The sequence below is a fragment of the Colletes latitarsis genome, chromosome 10, assembly GCF_051014445.1.
Source record: "Colletes latitarsis isolate SP2378_abdomen chromosome 10, iyColLati1, whole genome shotgun sequence".
NCBI lineage: Eukaryota > Metazoa > Arthropoda > Insecta > Hymenoptera > Colletidae > Colletes > Colletes latitarsis.
The window spans coordinates 28382738-28405447 of NC_135143.1; the positions used below are offsets into that span (position 1 = coordinate 28382738).

General features: G+C 35.6%; 1 protein-coding gene across 1 annotated transcript in view; it reads left to right on the forward strand.

Annotated features, from left to right (window-relative positions):
• Nucleotides 1-14725: 14725 nt before the first annotated feature.
• The window catches only part of Argk1 (Arginine kinase 1), a 32283-nt gene continuing 24298 nt past the window's right edge, over nucleotides 14726-22710 (forward strand). The window contains exon 1 of the mRNA XM_076775513.1: nucleotides 14726-14886. The gene's annotated coding sequence lies outside the window, so the exon portion shown is untranslated. The remainder of the gene's footprint in view (nucleotides 14887-22710) is intronic.

The following is a 22710-nucleotide window of genomic DNA, read 5'->3' on the forward strand; positions in this document are numbered from 1 at the left end:
TGTCAAAGATGTTTTACCGGTTGAAAAGCTCGGAATTTTTTTGCAATGACTGCCTTGACTGTAACCTTAGCTCTGTTCACCGTAAGAGATAGCTTAAGAATCGACGGTGCAGCACTTGTTGGCCATACTTCCAGCGGGTCAGCGTTTCGTCCAACTGTCGCACGGAGCCTCCGGCCATCTTGAAAAGAAAAAAAGAAATGTCTCGAGACCGTGTCTAGCGGGCACAGAAGGGAGCTCCAATTAAATTTGGCAAGAAATTCTGGCACGATTTTAGAATGGCCGACGTGGCCGATTTCACGGCCAACGGTTTGCTGGACCGAGCAACGAATGTTCTTCAGTATTGCAGTCACCTTACTGTAAAAATACACGTCCTGCAAATTGTTCTTTATCTATTTATCGATTATACTCGTGCAATAGATAATCGATAAAACCAACATATGGCAATTTACACGACGGTTAAGTTTTTATCTGATAAATATTTCGTTCGTTGATCGATGTTCGAGAGAACGTTGATCCAAGTAATTTTGCTTGATGCGTTTAACCCTAGATTTACGGGCATTGATACCTCTCATGTTGACGATAACCTTAAAATACGATTTTTCTTTCAATTAGAATATGTATTCGTGCCATTGCATCGATCAAATTCAAATAAGTTGTTAAAAAATAATATTTACGTGTTCTGCAATTTTAAATATGGAATCTGACATCCGTGAAATTGACGGCTTCCGTAAATCTAGCGTTAAGAATGTTCTCGATCGTTTTGAATTGTTCGCCAGACTGTACCGCGGCTAAGAAGATTTACGTTTCCAGAGGCGTGCAGCAAGGGAACGGGGGGAGGGGAAAAAAAATACAGCAACAAGAAGAACAATTCGAGCAGCGTCGGTGTATCCCGACGTGTATTTCGGTCCCAGCAGCGGCTGGGCCCTCCGAACTTTACGGTCTCCCGTCTTAGCGAAATTCCACGCTATATTTAAGCCACGCTGCAACGCTAGATAATTGCGTTTTGCGTAAGAGATAGCGAGACTCTTCAAGCAATGCATCCTAAACGCATACAAGTTATTCTCGAACTTTCCTTCGATGCGTCGAGGCCCGTTTCTGTTTGAAAAGCGTCCCTTCTTAAACGCACATAACCTAACAAATGTTACCGATTGTTCTGGATTTGGATTAACGTATATAACTAGTAAAATAATTGTTTGTAACGCCTGTTTTTTCTGTGTATATTTGTAAAACATTTCTTCTTAAATGCACATAACCTAACAAATGTTACCGATTGTTCTGGATTTGGATTAACGTATATAACTAGTAAAATAATTGTTTGTAACGCTTGTTTTTTCTGTGTATATTTGCAAAACGTTCCTTCTTAAACACACATAACCTAACAAACGTTACCGATTGTTCTGGATTTGGGTTAACGTGGGAGACTCTTCAAGCAATGCATCTACCGCAAATGCATACAAGTTATTCTCGAACTTTCCTTCGATGCATCGAGGCCCGTTTCTGTTTGAAAAGCGTCCTTCTTAAACGCACATAACCTAACAAATGTTACCGATTGTTCTGGATTTGAGTTAACGTTTATAACTAGTAAAATAATTGTTTGTAACGCCTGTTTTTTCTGTGTATATTTGTAAAACATTTCTTCTTAAATGCACATAACCTAACAAACGTTACCGATTGTTCTGGATTTGGGTTAACGTGGGAGACTCTTCAAGCAATGCATCTACCGCAAACGCATACAAGTTATTCTCGAACTTTCCTTCGATGCATCGAGGCCCGTTTCTGTTTGAAAAGCGTCCCTTCTTAAACGCACATAACCTAACAAATGTTACCGATTGTTCTGGATTTGAGTTAACGTTTATAACTAGTAAAATAATTGTTTGTAACGCCTGTTTTTTCTGTGTATATTTGTAAAACATTTCTTCTTAAATGCATATAACCTAACAAATGTTACCGATTGTTCTGGATTTGGATTAACGTATATAACTAGTAAAATAATTGTTTGTAACGCTTGTTTTTTCTGTGTATATTTGCAAAACGTTCCTTCTTAAACGCACATAACCTAACAAACATTACCGATTGTTCTGGATTTGGATTAACGTATACAGGGTGTTCGGCCACCCCTGGGAAAAATTTTAATGAAGGACTCTAAAGGCCAAAATAAGACAAAAATCAAGAATACCAATTTGTTGATGGAGGCTTCGTTAAAAAGTTATTAACGTTTAAAGTTTCGCCCGTTCTGAATTTTTTTCTCGAAAATGCGCAGGATTTCGAGGGTATGTCTATTCACCAAAAATGATTGTAATTGACCCCCACAGCTAATAATATCTTTTTCAGAACGATTTGAGATATTTTAATTTCGTCGAAAAATTTCACATCTTCTCGAATTTTTTTTTAAAAAATGGGTAGGATTTCGGTTGTATGTCTATTCACCAAAAATGATTATAATTGAGCCCCGCAGCCGAAGATAATTTTTCCATAACGATTTGAAATATTTTTTTTTCGTCGAAAAATTTAGGCATCTGATTAGATTTTCGTTAAGGAATTTTTTTCTCGAAAATGCGTAGGATTTCGGGAGTATATGTAATAACCAAAAATGATTGTGATTGACCCCCGCAACTGAAAATAATTTTTTTAGAACGATTTGAAAAATTTGTTTTTCGCCGAAAAATTTCAGCACCTACTCGAATTTTTTTCTCGAAAGTGAGTGGGATTTCGGAGGTATGTCTGTTCACCAAAAATAATTGTAATTGACCCCCGCAACCGAAAATAATTTTTCCAGAACGATTTGAAATTTTTGAATTTAATTGTTAATAACTATTTAACGAAGCCTCAGTCAAGAAATTGATATTCTTGATTTTCGTCTTATTTTGGCCTCTAGAATTTCCCATTAAAATTTTTCCCAGGGGTGGCCGAACACCCTGTATAACTAGTAAAATAATTGTTTGTAACGCTTGTTTTTTCTGTGTATATTTGTAAAACATTTCTTCTTAAACGCACATAACCTAACAAACGTTACCGATTGTTCTGGATTTTGGTTAACTTATACAGAGTGTTCAACCAACCCTGGGAAAAATTTTAATGAGGGATTCTAGAGGCCAAAATAAGACGAAAATCAAGAATACTAATTTGTTGATGGAGGCTTAGTTAGAAAGTTATTAACAATTAAATTCAAATATTTCGAATCATTCTGGAAAAATTATTTTCGGTTGCGGGGGTCAATTGCAATCATTTTTAGTGAATAGACATACCTCTGAAATCCTACGCATTTTCGAGAAAAAAATTCGAATAGGTACCGAAATTTTTAGAAGAAATTAAAAAATTTCAAATCACACTAAAAAAATTATATTTAGTTACAGGGGTCAATTACAAACATTTTTGGTCATTAGACATACCCTCAAAATCCTACACAGTTTCGAGAAAAAAAATTCAGTACGGTGGGAACTTTAAACGTTAATAACTTTTTAAGAAAGCCTCCATCAACAAATTAGTATTCTTGACCTGCATCCTATTTTGGCCTCTAGAATCTCCCATTACAATTTTCCCCAGGGTTGGCTGAACACCCGGTATAGAGCACGTTTCAACGAAGTTCATGAACATTGATTTAATTGGCAAATAAAACTACCAACGCTATCGATCGCTCTATCTAATTGACTAAAAGTTATTTGTTATTCCGAATGTGTATATTTTTATTGATTCAGCTTTTAAATTTGCCCGCTTATGTGCACTTGTTTGTATCAGTTGGTAAGTTCTAGTTGATACGCGGCCAATGCAATTAGCCAGGAGGACAATTAATTGGATCATTCAGCAAATCTCGAACAATCTTCTCTCTAATCTCGCGGGCAGATTACATTGTCTAGCACACAGAAGAACATAAGCGACGAAAGGAAGTTTTACTTGGCATCGTTCAGCGTTGAATTCGATCAATCTTTCGGAATTGATCTCCATTTGTTTAATCCAACTGTTTGTATTAGAATTTACTGTACATACGGGGAATGTTTATTTTCTGTTGATCAGTGTATTTGATATTACACAATAGATATCAAAATAGATCCTCGATATGTAACAATAGATAACATAAAATTATAATTATAGATAATTATAACAATCGTATCAGACTAATGCAATCATTTCTGATTTACAAAGAGTACAAATATCAACAGTATTTAACGCAAAACACTTTGAACAGATTTAGCTATACTGTTTAAATTCCAAGCAGAACATTCGTATTTTACCGACTTTATTCGTACGAATTCGTTACAAAGAGACAACTAGAGGAAACAAGGTGAAAGGGCGGGGTTCGGTAAATTGCTGTTTTGCAACCTAATTGGCACGTAAAACTTTCCAAGGTATTATTTCGGTGCCATCCTTCTGTCCAAACGACTAAAATATGTATGCATTTGTTTAATCAACAATATCGCGTACTGCAATACAAAAGGATGAATTTGGTTTGCAAAAGAGTGAATTTTAATTACGGTAAGGTGAATTTCGAGTTCGTAGCAAATTCCCAAACTGTCTCGCGTCACCCTGGAAACGGAATATTTGGCTTCGTAGCTGGCTTTTGGTGCACAACCTTGAACCGAATAACCTTGAACATTATACTCGTCTCAAAAGCCTCCGTTAGAAAGTAAATAAAGAAATGTATCGTTACGTTTGAAAGAGTGTAACGATCATGAAATATTCGTAGCGTTTCAACGTCCCCTATGAAACGGAGCAACTTCTCAAACATTCTTTTCTATCTCGCGGGAAACGAGTTATTCAAATGACCTGTTTTAAGTGCTCCTGTAAATTTAGGGGTTAGGTTTCAAAGTAGCAATTTACCAAACCTAACCCCTCCATCTAACTTCTATATTTCTTCCTTTATCGTGGTAAATGAAGTCGTTAAATACGAGACGAAAGAATAAAAATATAAATATTTTACAAGTTAACGATTCCTATCTCGAAAATGTAGCAAAATTTATTCATAGCGTGTCGCAACACTTTTATTATCCATATGTTCTCTATATCATTAATTTTGCTCTGGTGTTGTATACAGACAAACAAAGCATTCTAAACAAATATACACAGAAACAACAAGCGTTACTAACAATTATTTTACCAGTTATAAACGATAACCCAAATCCAGAACAATGGGTAACGTTCGTTAGGTTATGTGCGATTCAAAAGGAACGTTTTACAAATATACATAGAAAAAACAAGCGTTACAAACAATTATTTTATTAGTCATAAACGTTAACCCAAATCCAGAGTAATCGGTAACGTTTGTTAGGTTATGTGCATCTAAGAAGAAACATTTTACAAATATACACAGAAGAAACAAGCGTTGCAAATTATTTTACTAGTTATACAAGGTGTTCGGCCACCCCATGGGAAAAATTGTAATGGGGGATTCTAGAGGCTAAAATAAGACGAAAATCAAGAATAAAATTTGTTGATGGAGGCTTCGTTGAAAAAATGAATTAACGTTTAAAGTTTCGATCGTATTGAATTTTTTTCTCGAAAATGCGCAAGATTTCGAGGGTATGTCTATCCACCAAAAATGATTGTAATTGACCCCCACAGCTAACAATATTTTTTTCAGAACGATTTGAAATATTTTAATTTCGTCGAAAAATTTCACACCTCGAATTTTTTTCTAGAAAGTGGGTAGGATTTCGGGGGTATGTCTTATGACCAAAAATTCTTGTAATTGACACCTGTAATTAAATATAATTTTTTTAGTATGATTTGAAAATTTTTAATTTCGTCAAAAAATTACAGTACCTTCTCGAATTTTTTTCTACGAAATGAGTAGGATTTCGGGGTTATGTCTATTCACCAAAAATGATTGTAATTGACCCCCACAGCTAATAATATTTTTTTCAGAACGATTTGAAATATTTTAATTTTGTCGAAAAATTTTACACCTTCTCGAATTTTTTTCTACGAAATGAGTAGGATTCCGGGGTTATGTGTAATGACCAAAAATGATTGTAATTGACCCCTGCAACAGAAAATAATTTTTCCAAAACGATTTGAAATTTTTCTTTTTCGTCTAAAAATTCAGGCACCTATTGAATTTTTTTTCTCGAAAGTAGGTAAGATTTCGAGGGTATGTCTAATGACCAAAAATGATTGTAATTACCCCCTGTAACTAACTATAATTTTTTTAGTTTGATTTGAAATTTTTTAATTTCGTCTAAAAATTCCAGTACCTACTCGAATTTTTTTCTCGAAAATGCGTAAGATTTCAGTGGTATGTCTATTCACTAAAAATGATTGTAATTTACCTCTGTAATTAAATATAATTTTTCCAAAACGATTAGAAATTGTTTTTTTTTGTTGAAAAATTTAGGCACTTTCATGAATTTTTTTCTCGAAAGTAGGTAAGATTTCGAGGGTATGTCTAACGACCAAAAATGCTTGTAATTGACCCCTGTAATTAAATATAATTTTTCCAAAATGATTAGAAATTGTTTTTTTTTTGTTGAAAAATTTAGGCACATTCATGAATTTTTTTCTCGAAAGTGGATTGGATTTCGAGAATATGTCTAATGACCAAAAATGATTGTAATTACCCCCTGTAACTAAATATAATTTTTTTAGTATGATTTGAAATTTTTTAATTTCGTCTAAAAATTCCAGTATCTATTCGAATTTTTTTCTCGAAAATGCGTAGGATTTCAGTGGTATGCCTATTCACTAAAAATGATTGTAATTGACCCCTGTAATTAAATATAATTTTTTTAGTATGATTTGAAATTTTTTAATAATTTTTGTAACGAAGCCTCAATCAAGAAATTAATATTCTAGATTTTCGTTTTATTTTGATCTCTACAATCTCCCATCAAAATTTTTCCCTGGAATAGCCGAACATCCTATATATTTTAATCTCTCCCAAGATAAAACATGTCTCTATTGACATTAGATAGTTAATTCCTACAAATCACGTTTAGTTATTGTCAAGATTTTCTACGTATTTGTTATCATTCTTATTACCTGTCCTCTCTATTAATAGAAATATAAAATAAGCACACGAATAGAAGGAACGCAAATCATACGCTGTCTGTGCTATTATTAAATCTTAAATCTACAAGCAATAATGTACCAACACGTCTCTCTAATAAATCCTTAAACCGAAACTAACAAATAAATGGTCTTAGTGGGGAAGAAAGTAACAATGTGCAATAAATCTCCGCGTCGCTGGACTTAAATTACCCGTTTATTAATGGTTGGAAACTTCGCAGGAGAGCGTCGGTGAAAACGACCGGACGGGGCACGCCGAAAGAAGAGGAAAGGTGGACGAAAAGATAATCGATAAGGAAGCATCCTACGCCAGGATGTTTTTCACGTTCGAGGTGCCAGCGGACGAACTTGGCGCGGCCGACCGTTTTCACGGGAAACAAGAATATCTGGCGAGGCGGTATAGTCGGCCAAGATTATGCAATAAAGAGGCAAGGTGGCCGTCAACCAGTACACGGCGATTTGCTCGACGTGTCGAAATTGCGGGACGCCGGTTAAACGTATCAGTGGTGCTCCATCGTCGAGGACATTGACATTGTAAGTCTGCCCTTGGGGCGGTGCCCGAATAAGGAAAGGCTCTTTGTCTCGAAGATTCGCGCGACAGATGCACGACTTTGGTTCCCAATGACAGAAACGTCCGCGTTTATATGCAACTGCGTTGCGTCCGTCTGGGAAACTGGACGACAAATGTTTGCACACGCTGGCCCCGGTGCCAGTCACGCGATAAAATCGCTGGTCTTGAGGCAGTTAAACCGTTCATTTAATACGTTTATTGTGGTATTTAAAGCGGCGTTTCCGAGATCCCTACGCGGTCCAAAGCGATAATTTTCTCGCCGCGAATTCCTCCCTGACAGAACACCGAATAAATACTACGAGCTGTTGATCTCGTCTAAGAATCTACTCGAAGGGATCAGAGCGTCGTTATAAATTGAAATAACGTTAGCAGACTTTTGGATACTTAGGCGTTCCAAATACACACGATGTGGTATTATTAGTATTGCAAAATGATATATCAAAACGATCGATATCATTTAAGGAGGCTATAAAGTCTGATAAATATTTTCAGTCGAACACAGTTAATATTTACACGAAAAATAAACCTTTCGCGAACGTTCGTAGGCGAAACTCGATTTAGGAAATAGATTTTCGACGTATCTCGTTAAACCAGAGAGTCGGAGAGTGTATGAAACAGATCCGCGGATAAAAATAACAAACAAGCGAGGAAAAGTAATTTCTTCCGTCCATTGGCGTAACGTCTCTTGTTAGCTCGCGCCAGCCAACGTGAAGCGTTACATAATCGAGACAGCGACGATTATACGTTAGCGAGAAATGGAATTTTTTCAAGTATTTTTGACGATACCCCGAGGGGAGGGGATCGATTACGCTTCTGGACTAAATTTCAATTACAAACTTCCCCTTTCGCGATCGTCGTTGACAATTACGCGCGCTCCTCTTCCCTGAACACAATGCAACTTCGTCGAAACCAATCGATTTTCAAGCGTATCGATTATCAATAAGCATTAATGCGCTTACTGTCATTGACTGGCCTTTGCAACGTATTAGACCGAGCTGGAAACGAAATTAAAATCCACCCTACGAAATACACGTTAGCCAATAGACTGGACAATTCAGAAAGACCCCAACAGACATTCGAATCTTTTACAGTAGATATTTTCTAACCCTTAACACATGGACTATTCTCTTACTACCAACGTTAAACGTTGAAAATGATATTTTATGATATAAATGTATTTAATGTGATTGTTAATTTTTATTTATACAGGCAAAAATTTTAATGGGGGATTCTAGAGGCCGAAAAAAGACGAAAATCAAGAATACCAATTTATTGATAGAGGCTTTAAGGAATTTTTATCTCGAAAGTGCGTAGGATTTTGGGGGTATGTTTAATGACCAAAAATGATTGTAATTGCCCACTGTAACTAAATATAATTTTTTTAGTATGATTTGAAATTTTTCAATTTCGTCTAAAAATTTCAGTATCTACTCGAATTTTTTTCTTGAAAGTTGGTAGGATTTCGATGGTGTGACTCATGACCAAAAATGATAGTAATTAACCCCTCTAACTAAATATAATTTTTTTAGTATGATTTGAAATTTTTTAATTTCGCCAAAAAATTTCAGTATCTACTCGAATTTTTTTCTCGAAAGTGGATAGGATTTCGAAGGTATGTGTATTCACCAAAAATGATTGTAATTGACCCCTACAACCGAAAATAATTTTTCCAAAACGATTTGAATTTTTTTTTTTCCCGTCGAAAAATTTAGGCACTTTACTGAATTTTTTTCTCCAAAGTGGGTAGGATTTCGAGAATATGTGTAATGACCAAAAATGATAGTAATTAACCCCTGTAACTAAATATAATTTTTTTAGTATGATTTGAAATTTTTTAATTTCGCCAAAAAATTTCAGTATCTACTAGAATTTTTTTCTCGAAAATGCGTAGGATTTCGGGGATATGTCTAATGACTAAAAATGCTTGTAATTGACTCCTGTAACTAAATATAATTTTTTTAGTATGATTTGAAATTTTTTAATTTCGCCAAAAAATTTCAGTATCTACTCGAATTTTTTTCTCGAAAATGCGTAGGATTTCGGGGGTAGGTCTAATGACTAAAAATGCTTGTAATTACCTCCTGTAACTAAATATAATTTTTTTAGTATGATTTGAAATTTTTTAATTTCGCCAAAAAATTTCAGTATCTACTCGAATTTTTTTCTCGAAAATGCGTAGGATTTCGGGGGTAGGTCTAATGACTAAAAATGCTTGTAATTACCCCCTGTAACTAAATATAATTTTTTTAGTATGATTTGAAATTTTTTAATTTCGCCTAAAAACTTCAGTATCTACTCGAATTTTTTTCTCGAAAATGCGTAGGATTTCGGGGGTATGTCTAATGACTAAAAATGCTTGTAATTAACTCCTGTAACTAAATATAATTTTTTTAGTATGATTTGAAATTTTTCAATTTCGTCGAAAAATTTCACATCTTCTCGAATTTTTTTCTAAAAAGTGGGCAGGATATCGAGGGTATGTCTAATGACCAAAAATGCTTGTAATTAACTCCTGTAACTAAATATAATTTTTTTAGTATGATTTGAAATTTTTTAATTTCGCCAAAAAATTTCAGTATCTACTCGAATTTTTTTCTCGAAAGTTGGTAGGATTTCGATGGTGTGACTCATGACCAAAAATGATTGTAATTGACCCCTGCAACCGATAATAATTTTTCCAGAACGATTTGAAATTTTTGAATTTATTTGTTAATAACTTTTTAACGAATTGGTATTCTTGATTTTCGTGTTATTTTGGCCTCTAGAATCTCCCATTAAAATTTTTCCCAGGGTTGACCAAACACCCTGTATATTTAACAGGTTGACTGCCAGTCTAAAATCCTAAAATTGTTTACGAGACCAAAACTCTGATTTAAGGCTATTGTAAACTACACAACTTAAAATTTGTCGCAATAGTTACAGTTGTAATCCCATTAAAATTTACGAAGCTTATTAAAATTTATTTTCTTTAACGTTTCAACTTAAGAATTGTTTTAGTTCCACTGTTGAAAGTTCTGTCATCCATGTAGGGGTGACGTGGCAGTCAAAGTGTTAATATAATTCATAATTTGTTTATCGAGCCAATCGACGATATCGAATTTGTATTTAAAAATCGATTCAGGGATGCAATTGTAGTGCTTGGGGAGAACAATCATTTTGGATATTCCCATTGGTCTGATAGGGAAGGTAGGTATGTAGGCTTCGTATTGATCACCACGTTGAGGCGACCTTTAATATCCCCTCTCCCACTTTACCTCCGCCATTGAATAGAACGAGAGGGCACGAGAAGAAGGGAGGCCGAGGGGAGTCTTGACGCGACCTACAACAACCAGAGACAGGCGCACAGCTGATTTCGTAACAGCCACAGCGACACTCCTGGAGTTCCACCGTTCTCCGGAAACGCTACATGACCTATATAATTTCCAGGAATCCGAGGAACGACGCGAAATTGGACCACACGGTAGCCCACCGAATTCGAAAAGTCCACCAAACAGCTCGACACTCTGTCCATCTGCTGGGGAAAAGTGACTATAGACATCGACGTTTGAGAACTGCTACTTCCGGCTAGTCAGATCCAATACTCGACGTAGATTATAAGTTGAGAACCTTATCGATTTCAGATTTGCCAAACGACCTTGTTACCTAACGTAAATATAATTTATCTGAAACTCCATGGAATCGTAATGTTTGGCCTACTGATAGCATCGAGATTCCACATCGACACTTTTACTGCCACGTCACCACATACGTGGATGACAGAATTTATCACTATGACACTAGAAAACTTAATTCTTAAGTAAGAAGTCGAGAGAAATTTTAGCAAGCTTACAAAAATAAGTAGTGAAACAAATTTTAGGTTATGTAACTTACAATGGTTTAAAATCAAAATTATACTTTTGCAGAATATTATACGGTTTTGATCTGGCAGTGAACGTGTTAAAATGTGGCGATATATTTTCTAAAGTATCGAATTAATTGTTGTTGGGCGGCGTCAGTTTTGAGGCCTCAGAAAGTACAGCGAGATGAGAGAATTAAATGACTAAATACGTCCAAAGTAGATTACGTCTTTTTTCTACACGTTTGTTGAGTCACGATCGACCAACACGACGTCATAATCCACTAAAGAGCCTGAGGTGTGAACGTGGCATCTGTTATTTATAGATCGTTTTATTTATACTTCTGCGTTAGAGACAGGAAAGTTTTATTCGCAAATAACGAATAGAAATTTCAGATTCACTCGTAAATTAGCTTCTGTTCGCTGCTTTACTAGCTTAGATGACAGTTTAACAAGTCCATTAATGAATTTTAACATATCGATTAATTTATAGACGAATCTATCATTTTTATTCGTTATGCGTGAATAAAATTTACCCAGTACTGTTGTACGGTGTCTAGTTAAAATATTTTAATAAAACAAATTGATAGCGTAGTTTTAAAAATGACATTTTTTATGTCTTAAAATATACAAATTCTTTGGGCATAAATCACAGCGTTTTTCGGATCGATGAACTCCGCCATTTGCTTCTTATTGCACGAACGGTAAAAGAACGATTCCAGCATACTTTGCGAACGCTGATTCACGAGATCGGGAGCAGACCTTGTCCTCTGTTGGAGGACGCTGTGCAATCATTTGGTTCAACGTAGCATAGTTTATGAGCAGTCTGACATAAACCGCTTTTTACTACCTATATCAAGATTTCGAGAACAATCACGAACAATTTGGACTAATGTATTACTTCCTTACGAAAAACTCGTGTTTTATTCTGAATGTATAATTACGTACATTAATACAAATAATGTGTATTATTTAATTTTCTCTAAAAAGAAAATGCAAAATTCATGCAACGTTTCTCTAAGAAAACTCATTACAATCGAATAATTATCCTTTCACCAGTTCTTTGTTTCGAGGCCATTGACTTCGCAGTTACGATCGTATAACATCGATTATCGATTGCGTACATCGTATTATAAAATCGATACGAAATCGTAGGAAATATTTAGCCTTACCTTACCATTGCAATCGAAGCACGAAGAAAAAACAGTACGCGTAATGCTGTAAACATAGAACGTGCACAATTATCCTTTGTTACGAAAAAGGTCGCAATTCATAGATGTCGTAAGATATTTCGTTGTTCCGTCGTACATAGAAACACTAAGAAAATCCATGAATTTTCATGTGCTAGGCGTAAAATTAATTTCGCGGTATGTTCTTATATATATATAAAATTACAATTTTCCCCGTGATCTATTCCTTGGAAGATCGAGACAACCAAATTTGACCTGCTTTGCTTCTTATTTTAACAATTTGATTATCCATAACGATCTCAAGCAATTGTTATCTCAAGCAATTACAATCATTTTTGGTCATTACACATACCCCAAATTCCTACGCATTTTCGAGAAAAAAATTCGAGAAGATGTGAAATTTTTCGACGAAATTAAAAAATTTCAAATCATACTAAAAAAATTATATTTAGTTACAGGAGTCAATTACAAGTGTTTTTGGTCATTACACATACCCTCGATATCCTACGCATTTTCGAGAAAAAAATTCGAGAAGATGTGAAATTTTTCGACGAAATTAAAAAATTTCAAATCATACTAAAAAAATTATATTTAGTTACAGGAGTCAATTACAAGTGTTTTTGGTCATTACACATACCCTCGATATCCTACGCATTTTCGAGAAAAAAATTCGAGAAGATGTGAAATTTTTCGACGAAATTAAAAAATTTCAAATCATACTAAAAAAATTATATTTAGTTACAGGAGTCAATTACAAGTGTTTTTGGTCATTACACATACCCTCGATATCCTACGCATTTTCGAGAAAAAAATTCGAGAAGGTGTGAAATTTTTCGACGAAATTAAAAAATTTCAAATCATACTAAAAAAATTATATTTAGTTACAGGAGTTAATTACAAGTGTTTTTGGTCATTAGACATATTCTCGAAATCTTACCTACTTTCGAGAAAAAAATTCGAGAAGGTGTGAGATTTTTCGACGAAATTAAAAAATTTCAAATCATACTAAAAAAATTATATTTAGTTACAGGAGTCAATTACAAGTGTTTTTGGTCATTAGACATATTCTCGAAATCTTACCTACTTTCGAGAAAAAAATTCGAGTAGGTACTGAAATTTTTAGACAAAATTAAAAAATTTCAAATCATACTAAAAAAATTATATTTAGTTACAGGAGTCAATTACAAGCATATTTAGTCATTAGACATACCCCCGAAATCCTACGCATTTTCGAGAAAAAAATTCGAGAAGGTGTGAAATTTTTCGACGAAATTATAAAATTTCAAATCATACTAAAAAAATGATATCTAGTTACAGGGGGCAATTACAATCATTTTTGGTCATTAGACGTACCCTCGAAATCCTACCCACTTTCGAGAAAAAAATTCGAATAGGTACTGGAATTTTTCGACGAAATTAAAAAATTTCAAATCGTACTAAAAAAATTATATTTAGTTACAGGGGTTATTTACTATCATTTTTGTCATTACACATACCCCCGAATTCCTACGCATTTTCGAGAAAAAAATTCGAGAATGTGTGAAATTTTTCGACGAAATTAAAAAATTTCAAATCATACTAGAAAAATTATATCTAGTTACAGGGGGCAATTACAATCATTTTTGGTCATTAGACGTACCCTCGAAATCCGACCCAATTTCTAGAAAAAAATTCGAGAAGGTGTGAAATTTTTGGACCATACAAGCAACGAATAATAATGAAAAAAACAAGAACCTTCACTTTTTATCAATCATTATTCCCGAACGTACGATCCTCTTTAATGTAACCGTTAATTCATTTATCGACAGGCATTGCTACCACCTTAATTCGGCCTTTAAAACTTACCAATCGAGAGCAATTATTTTCGCGAGGTTTAGGGTTTTTAAAAATGGATACGATTTTAGTACTTTTTCCCCAGACGGAAAAGGCAGGGTCCAGTTCGGGGCTATTTACATAATAATTTTCGTATATCTGGTCACATTGCCCTAAGAATGCAAGGAACGGGATAATTAGGACAAATAAATGCAAAAAAGTCGAGGTAGCAACCGTGGAGTCCTCGTAGAAACAACGGAACAGAGGAACGTGGCTGGACCGCGAACCGTCCCTGGGAGAGGATCGGGGGCCGAGGGGAGGGTGTGCACAAAGGAGGGATGTGATTGGCTGAGGCAGAGAGGAGAGGTTCTCGGCTGTCGCGAAGCGAGTTGATTCCGCGCCACTTCGTTTCCGACTCGTGTCTACGTACGACGTGCCCGAGGACTAATCCAGAACGCATCCTTCTTTTGTCTGCTAAGGTAAGCAAGACCATTTTCTTTTCGTCGCGAAACGCTTGTTTGCGAATCGCGTCTTTCTCTCGATCAATCCAGAAGAGTTTTATTCATTGAAACGGGAAATCGAAAAATACTCAGTCGATCGTTCAACGATTCCTCGAGGCAATTCTTTACAGAAAAGTTTCATTGTTCAAATGTTAGAAGCACGTATCGAAGAAGCGTGGAATATACGCGAAGGATAGCGTCGCCAGTGAACGGTTGAACGGTCGATTGTTACTATTGTCGTCTGTACGAATCGGCATGGTTACAGTGATTTGTTCTTACCCACACGGTTTGTTGATCGTTTACTTAAAGCGAGAATAACTTCCGAATAGAATTCTGCGTATTTAAGCAGTGATTCATCGTAACGTCGATCATCGATTATTACCGTTGGCGGTTGGTACGTTGCGGCGTTTGGTCGCTACGCCGGTTTATAGGTTAGAGATCAGGTGGATTCAACCGGCAAAGAAACCGATTAAATTTAACTCCTTTCTTTAGCTGAATTGTGAAACAATTTCGAGAATACGATCTACACGGTGTCCACTTCCTTCAATTAAGATTTCTCACACCTTCTGTGCATAGAAAACCCTAGATGCCGAAAGATTTCGTAGCTTCGGTTATACGACGAGCTAATTGTCGACGATATAAATCCGTGGCGTTTCGTCTTAACTGCAGAAACGTTTTCTTTTCTATCGTGGTATTTACATGATAATTAGACTCTTAAAGATTTACATAAATTAGCAGAAATATACGCGTGTAATTTATACCGAAGAATGTATGCTTGGACGGCTACGGAAATTGTAATTGTGACTCATGTGACTACGTTTTAATGGAATCGTTAACCTAAGTACGTTTTGCGTAGAATATCTCGTAGTCCTTAATTGACTGCGTCGAATTCAGGCTCTTCGAAAAACGCGAGATAGTCGTTTTACGAATTTACAAATAATTAAATTAGATTTATATTTTTACTTTTATTGGACAAAATAAGCTTCTGCTTCTGTATTGATTTTCAAATGTTTAGTGCAAAGTACATATAAAAAGGGTGTCGTTAAAATGGTTGAAAAAATGGATTAGAATATTGTCAGATTTTTTCAGCACTGTTTATCCGCATTAATATCGACCACGCTTGGAGGGTTTCAGTAATACCGTATTACATCATTGTGGTTCTTCTTTCAGCACGAAACGATCATTATTTTTCATGACTATTGATTTTAACATTGCACAAGATCAGTCTAACGGTTTTTAAGCGCGACAAACTGCTTTTTTGCAGTTTCGAAAATGAGAAATGTACATTTGTATTTTGTTAATTCGTTTACAGATGAAAGTATAGCTGTAAAAAGAACTTGTAATCTGTAGAATTGTAACGTAGATACGGACACGTATGTTGTCCATTGAATCGATTCTTCGTTAGCATAATAGGGGACCGTTAGACCGATCAGTGCATGAATGTGAATCATTCGGTTCACAATTTCCGCTAAACGTGTACACGTTAGAAAAGAAACGGCTGCAGTGCAGACTTGCTTCCGGTCAATCCCGATCGTTACGCAATTTTACGTGCCCGTCGATCCGCCTTGATCGAGGGGGAACGATTTCAATGATTTGAAAATGTATCGAATATGCAAATGGCAAAGGTGCGTTGTATCGGATTTCCGTTCTAAGGATCCTGTCAAAAGTAAATTGACAGATTACGGTCAGACCACGTACAGCAAAACGAGTGGGTGCAGCCTGATTACGTAAGGCCAGGGATGCCCAGTGGTTCTCAAACCGCCAAGCTCACAGACAAATTTTGAACGAACTTCTTCCAAGATCGAATGTCTCGTATTTATTAAGATGCGGTAATCCGAGAAATTTTGCACGTTAAGTCGTAACCGTGATATTTGTTCTCTATATTATTCACTATACCCACCTTCGAGACGGTTCGTTAAAATTATCTCACGAAAATTTCTTGGCAGTAAATGTTAATTTTCACCAACGGTTCCTTACAATGCTGATATATTTTCAATGGCCTCGTAAATCAGTCACGAACAGTCTCGTGACTGTAATACTATCAGAACGGAACATAACCTCAAATTTATTTAAAGTTCGTAGTCACGGTTGAACTTTCTTTGGAACGCTTAGCAACTGGTGTGGCTCTCAACGCGTTGACTGCCACGTTTTAGGGATATCCTTGACATTTTTATGAATTACAAAATATCGTTAAATTTTATTCGTTCACGGTTCAAATGTAATTTCGACCATCGATGGTCGAGACTGGTTTTAACGGTCGTTAGGATGGGGAGGGAGAATAAAAATTTTTATGGAGTCGTTCGATGCCGCGGACCGATGCATCGTCGATCGAAATGTATGCGAGAAAAGAGGCGTCTTATTAACAAAGAAGAGTGCATCGATGCGTTTCTTAGGAGGAACCTCGTTAAGCCAGAAGACCGGAGATTCGTTTGAACGGCGCGTGCATGCGTTATGGCGTTTGGTAATTTAAAACGGAAATTGATAGTTGGCGGTCTCCCGATCGGGGCTCTGCGTGCAAGGAACGCGTCGTCGCGTCTGCACAGCCCTGTGTGCGCATGCACACAATCGCAGTCGGAATGCACGCCCGTCTGCCTGCTGCTGTCGATGTTTTCCTTTGATCGATTCTCCGTAGCACAATGCGTGCCCGGTATCTTTCACGCGATCGCGTCCAGCTCTTAATACTACGTATGTACTACTGAAACGAATAACGACTTTGGAAATTAATTGATTCGAATGAATTTCTCTCGTAAAATGAAATAGAGAAATTTGAGCTCGCTACTTGGGAGACCACATTATGTCTAAAGTAGCCATTGCAAGAATATTATTTATATTGAACGTTTGTAATTCGGGTTTAGGACTTCTGTCAATGAAAGTACAATAGTAATATACGTTATAATTTTTATGAATTGATAGAATTAATTTTTTCTCTGTCTCGATTGATTGAAATAAGCCTCGTCAGACTCGTACCGAAAGCTTCTCGTTAAGATGGCTACCGTATTCACGCTGCGCCCGGCTTGGCACTTGATTCGAATTAAAAAAATGTGGTTCGACCATTTGCGGCCTCGCATTTTTAAGTATGATCATTAACAAAACGCAGAAGTTTAATTATAACATAATAAAATAATTACAAAAATTAATTTACTCGATATATTATTCAATGAATAAATTTGAAAATCTGAATAAATTATTTCTTATACAGGATGTTAGGCCACCCTTGGGAAAAATTTTAATGAGGGATTCTAGAGGCCAAAATAAGACGAAAATCAAGAATACCAATTTGTTGGTGGAGGCTTCGTTAAGAAGTTATTAACAATTAAATTAAAAAATTTCAAATCATACTAAAAAAATTATATTTAGTTACAGGGATCAATTACAAGCATTTTTGGTCATTAGATATACCCTCAAAATCCTACGCAGTTTCGAGAAAAAAAATTCAATAGCTGCCTGAATTTTTAGACGAAAAAGAAAAATTTCAAATCGTTCTGGAAAAATTATTTTCGTTTCCGGGGGTCAATTACAATCATTTTTGGTCATTAGACATACCCCCGAAATCCTATCCACTTTCGAGAAAAAAATTTGAGTAGATCCTGAGATTTTTAGACGAAATTAAAAAATTTCAAATCATACTAAAAAAATTATATTTAGTTACAGGGGTCAATTACAAGCATTTTTGGTCGTTAGACATACCCTCGAAATCTTACCTACTTTCGAGAAAAAAATTCATGAATGTGCCTAAATTTTTCAACAAAAAAAAAACAATTTCTAATCGTTTTGGAAAAATTATATTTAATTACAGGGGTCAATTACAAGCATTTTTAGTGAATAGACATACCCCTGAAATCCTACGCATTTTCGAGAAAAAAATTCGAATAGATACTGGAATTTTTAGACGAAATTAAAAAATTTCAAATCATACTAAAAAAATTATATTTAGTTACAGGGGTCAATTACAAGCATTTTTGGTTATTAGACATACTCCCGAAATCCTATCCATTTTCGAGAAAAAAAATCGAGTAGATTCTGAAATTTTTAGACGAAATTAAAAAATTTCAAATCATACTAAAAAAATTATATTTAGTTACAGGGGTCAATTACAAGCATTTTTGGTCATTATACATACCCTCGAAATCCTACCCACTTTCAAGAAAAAAATTCGAAAAGATGTGAAATTTTTTCGGCGAAAATAGAATTTTTCAAATTCTTCTAAAAAAATTATATTTAGCTAGGGGGGTCAAATACAATCATTTTTGGTGACTAGACATACCCCCGAAATCCTACCCATTTTCGAGAAAAAAATTTGGTACCGGCGGAACTGAAACGTTAATAACTTTTTAGCGAGGCTTCATTCAACAAATTAGTATTCTTGATTTTCGTCTTATTTTGGCCTCTAGAATCCCCCATTAAAATATTTCCCAGGGTTGGCCAAACGCCCTGTATAATTGTTAGATATTCAGGCTGTTTACGTTTTCCTGGCAGATCTCTCTAACGTGTAAAGTTAATTTTAACGTCAAGAACAACATCGAATAACGTGTTATTTGATTCTCTAAGGCCAGATGTGGTGTGTTTGTTCGATCACGCTGACAGTGTGTATAGTAGTTCGCCGCGATTAAAGCTATCATCTCAAGGATCGCTGATATCGATTTGCGACATCTATCTCGCTTATACGTTGCACCTGTGATATTTAACTTCTCTATTCCACGAAGCACTTTTTACATTCTGTGAAAATTATGTGCTTCTCTTTCCGATTGTCCGTTAACGCGGAAACCTTTTGCAATTTCTATTCTAAGATAATGAAATATCAATGAAAATGTTAACGATAAATTTAGAGCGATTCAATCGACCGGCGTTTGATAAAATTAACTGGATTTATTCTGACCGTAACATTCTCAACATTTATTTAGAATGTAATTATTCCTGTGCATTCTTTATTTAGCGAAACGTGAATTAACATATTGTTGAAAGAAATTATTTGTATTCGAAATATTGCGATTGCAAAGCATAATCTCGGATTTTATTGTTTAACCTTGAGTGTCTACAATATTTCAGCTATTTCGAGCACTCTGACGGTGTTAAACAAAATTTTATACAACGCTTCGAAGGCGCGTGCTATAACGATCTAGATGGTTCTTGCATCGCTGGCTATAATGCATGCTAATAATTCATGTTGGCTGATTTTACCTACGTCACTTGAAACTCTCCTTGACATTAAATATGCACGCGTGAAAATGGTTTCGAATACTCTGGAATCCACGTTAGCATTAAAGCTCATTTCTATGAAGTTCCCTTCGCGAGAAAATGGTTGCGCGACAGAAGGTTTCTTACAATGGTTGACGACGTGTTTCGTATAGCAACTCAACCCTTCCTCGTTGAGACGGCAGCACTGGAATTAGTGCTTAAATTAACGTCAATCAGCGTCCAGAGCTGGGTAACATTTACCCAGACATAATATTTGGCATACTATTTTAAATAATACATTCTTTACTGTTCAAATAATATAATACTTCAAATAAAAATCAAAATTTGTGGGTACGAAACATTATTAGAAAAATCACTGTAATATTCTACTAAGCAAGGTATCGTGAGATGGAGCCGAAATTAATAAATAAATTGTATTTGTGCAACTTTGTTGAAACTTATCGATCTACGAAATTTAAATTTCGCGCGCGTACCTGACGGTAAAGTAACTCGCGATATGTCTGCTAGCAGGTGGCGCCACAAGTCGCGTCTACTTCCAACTATAATCGTATATCGGTAAAATAGATTCGTACAAATTTACACGATAAGAATTAGAAACAGCATACGCGTTAATAAATAGGTATGATTTCATTTTGGTCTCTTATTCGTTAATAACGATTGCGTTTGCCACTCTCGGATGGTACAGCGACATTCCAACGACGTAGGTAATTTATCTTCATGAACATTGAAACCGGACACCGACTAGTTACGAGACTTAACCGACAAAAATTTGCAAGGGCGGAACTCGAGCGCCATTTTCTCGAAACGTTTTACGCCTTTCGATCAAGATAATTCCGAAAGTTGATAGAGCAAAGAATCGATTGTGTTCATTTACTGGATGAAAAATTATCGTCGAATATTTTAAATTTTAAATTTATTTTGCGTTTTGAATTATGGTAATTAGCGTAATTTCGAACACGCGAATAGTCAAAATCGAGGGTACTCGAGCTTTCGACTATTTTTATGCAACTAGGACAATGGCCAACCATTCGAAAATACGTGGGGGAAGTGTGCTGTCTCGTAACGGTGTAGGAAATGAACCAGGCGGCGGATAAGTCTCGCGATACGCCGGATGCAACCGTTTCAGGCTTGCTCCGCTAATTCGTAGGAGTCGAGTCGAATTATGCGAATTCCAAGCAAACGGTACCGCCACTTCCGCGACAATCCACCGACCGACCATCGTAAATTCGAAATTTCGTGACACTTTCGAATCTATCACGACTCAAGTAGCCCCTATACTTATTGTTGGACCACGAAGAGCAACCAAACCAAATTTCATCCGAATTGGACAAAAATACTAAGAGTTACAGGGAAGTCACAAACCCACAGATTGTGAATTTTTTTCTAGAAAGTGGGTAGGATTTCGAGGGTATGTCTAATAACCAAAAATGCTTGCAATTGACCCCTGTTATTAAATATAATTTTTTTAGAATGATTTGAAAATTTTTTTTCCCTCGAAAAATTTCACACCTTCTTGAATTTTTTTCTCGAAAGTGGCTAGGATTTCGAGGGTATGTATAATGACCAAAAATGCTTGTAATTGATCCCTGTAACTAAATATAATTTTTTTAGTATGATTTGAAATTTTTTTATTTCGTCTAAAAATTTCAGTACCTTCTCGAATTTTTTTCTCGAAAATGGATAGGATTTCGAAGGTATGTGTATTCACCAAAAGTGATTGTAAATGACCCTCGTAACCGAAAATAATTTTTCCAGAACGATTTGAAATTTTTGAATTTAATTGTTAATAACTATTTAACGAAGCCTCAGTCAAGAAATTGATATTCTTGATTTTCGTCTTATTTTGGCCTCTAGAATCCTCCATTAAAATTTTTCCCATGGTTGGCCGTAGACCCTGTATATTTTAAAAGGACTCATAAAAATTGAAATGCAAATCAATCAGTTTTCTGCTTAAATCCTATTTCCGTAACCTCGTTTTCTAACATCCATTTGCATAATCGTTCGCAATCGAGTGATTATTTGCTCGAAATGTTTTATCGATGAGACATTGCATAATTGATAGGTTTGCTTCCGATGCAGAGCTTACAATATGTCAAGTTCTTTTAAAAAGCCACGGACCGCAATACGATGGCTGTAACGTAATATTTGCCTACAAAATATCGACGGTAAATATTAGGTCATCTCGAGTAGTGTCGTGTCTCCGTATGATAATGTTGTTTGCGAAACGGCCTTCTTTTTAAATGGACTCGACTGTTTACATTTTCGTGGAAGCCTGTGCCATAATGCCGTGTAATTTCTAACTCAGAATGCAATTTTGCTCATTGCCAGACTGACAACCGTGACGAAGAATCGTCCTTGGACGTTCGAATCCGAATACGCATGGTTGGGGTAACGAACCTAACCTATATCGAAATTTTTATTCCGTGGAATTTTTGTAGTAATTTTTGCCCTTGAGTCAAATTATTATACAGGGTGCCCCTTTGTGGGGGGATTCTAGAGGCCAACATAAGACGAAAATCAAAAATACCAATTTCTTAATGGAGGCATCGTTAAAAAGTTATTAACGTTTTAAGTTCCGCCCGTATTGAATTTTTTTCTCGAAAATGC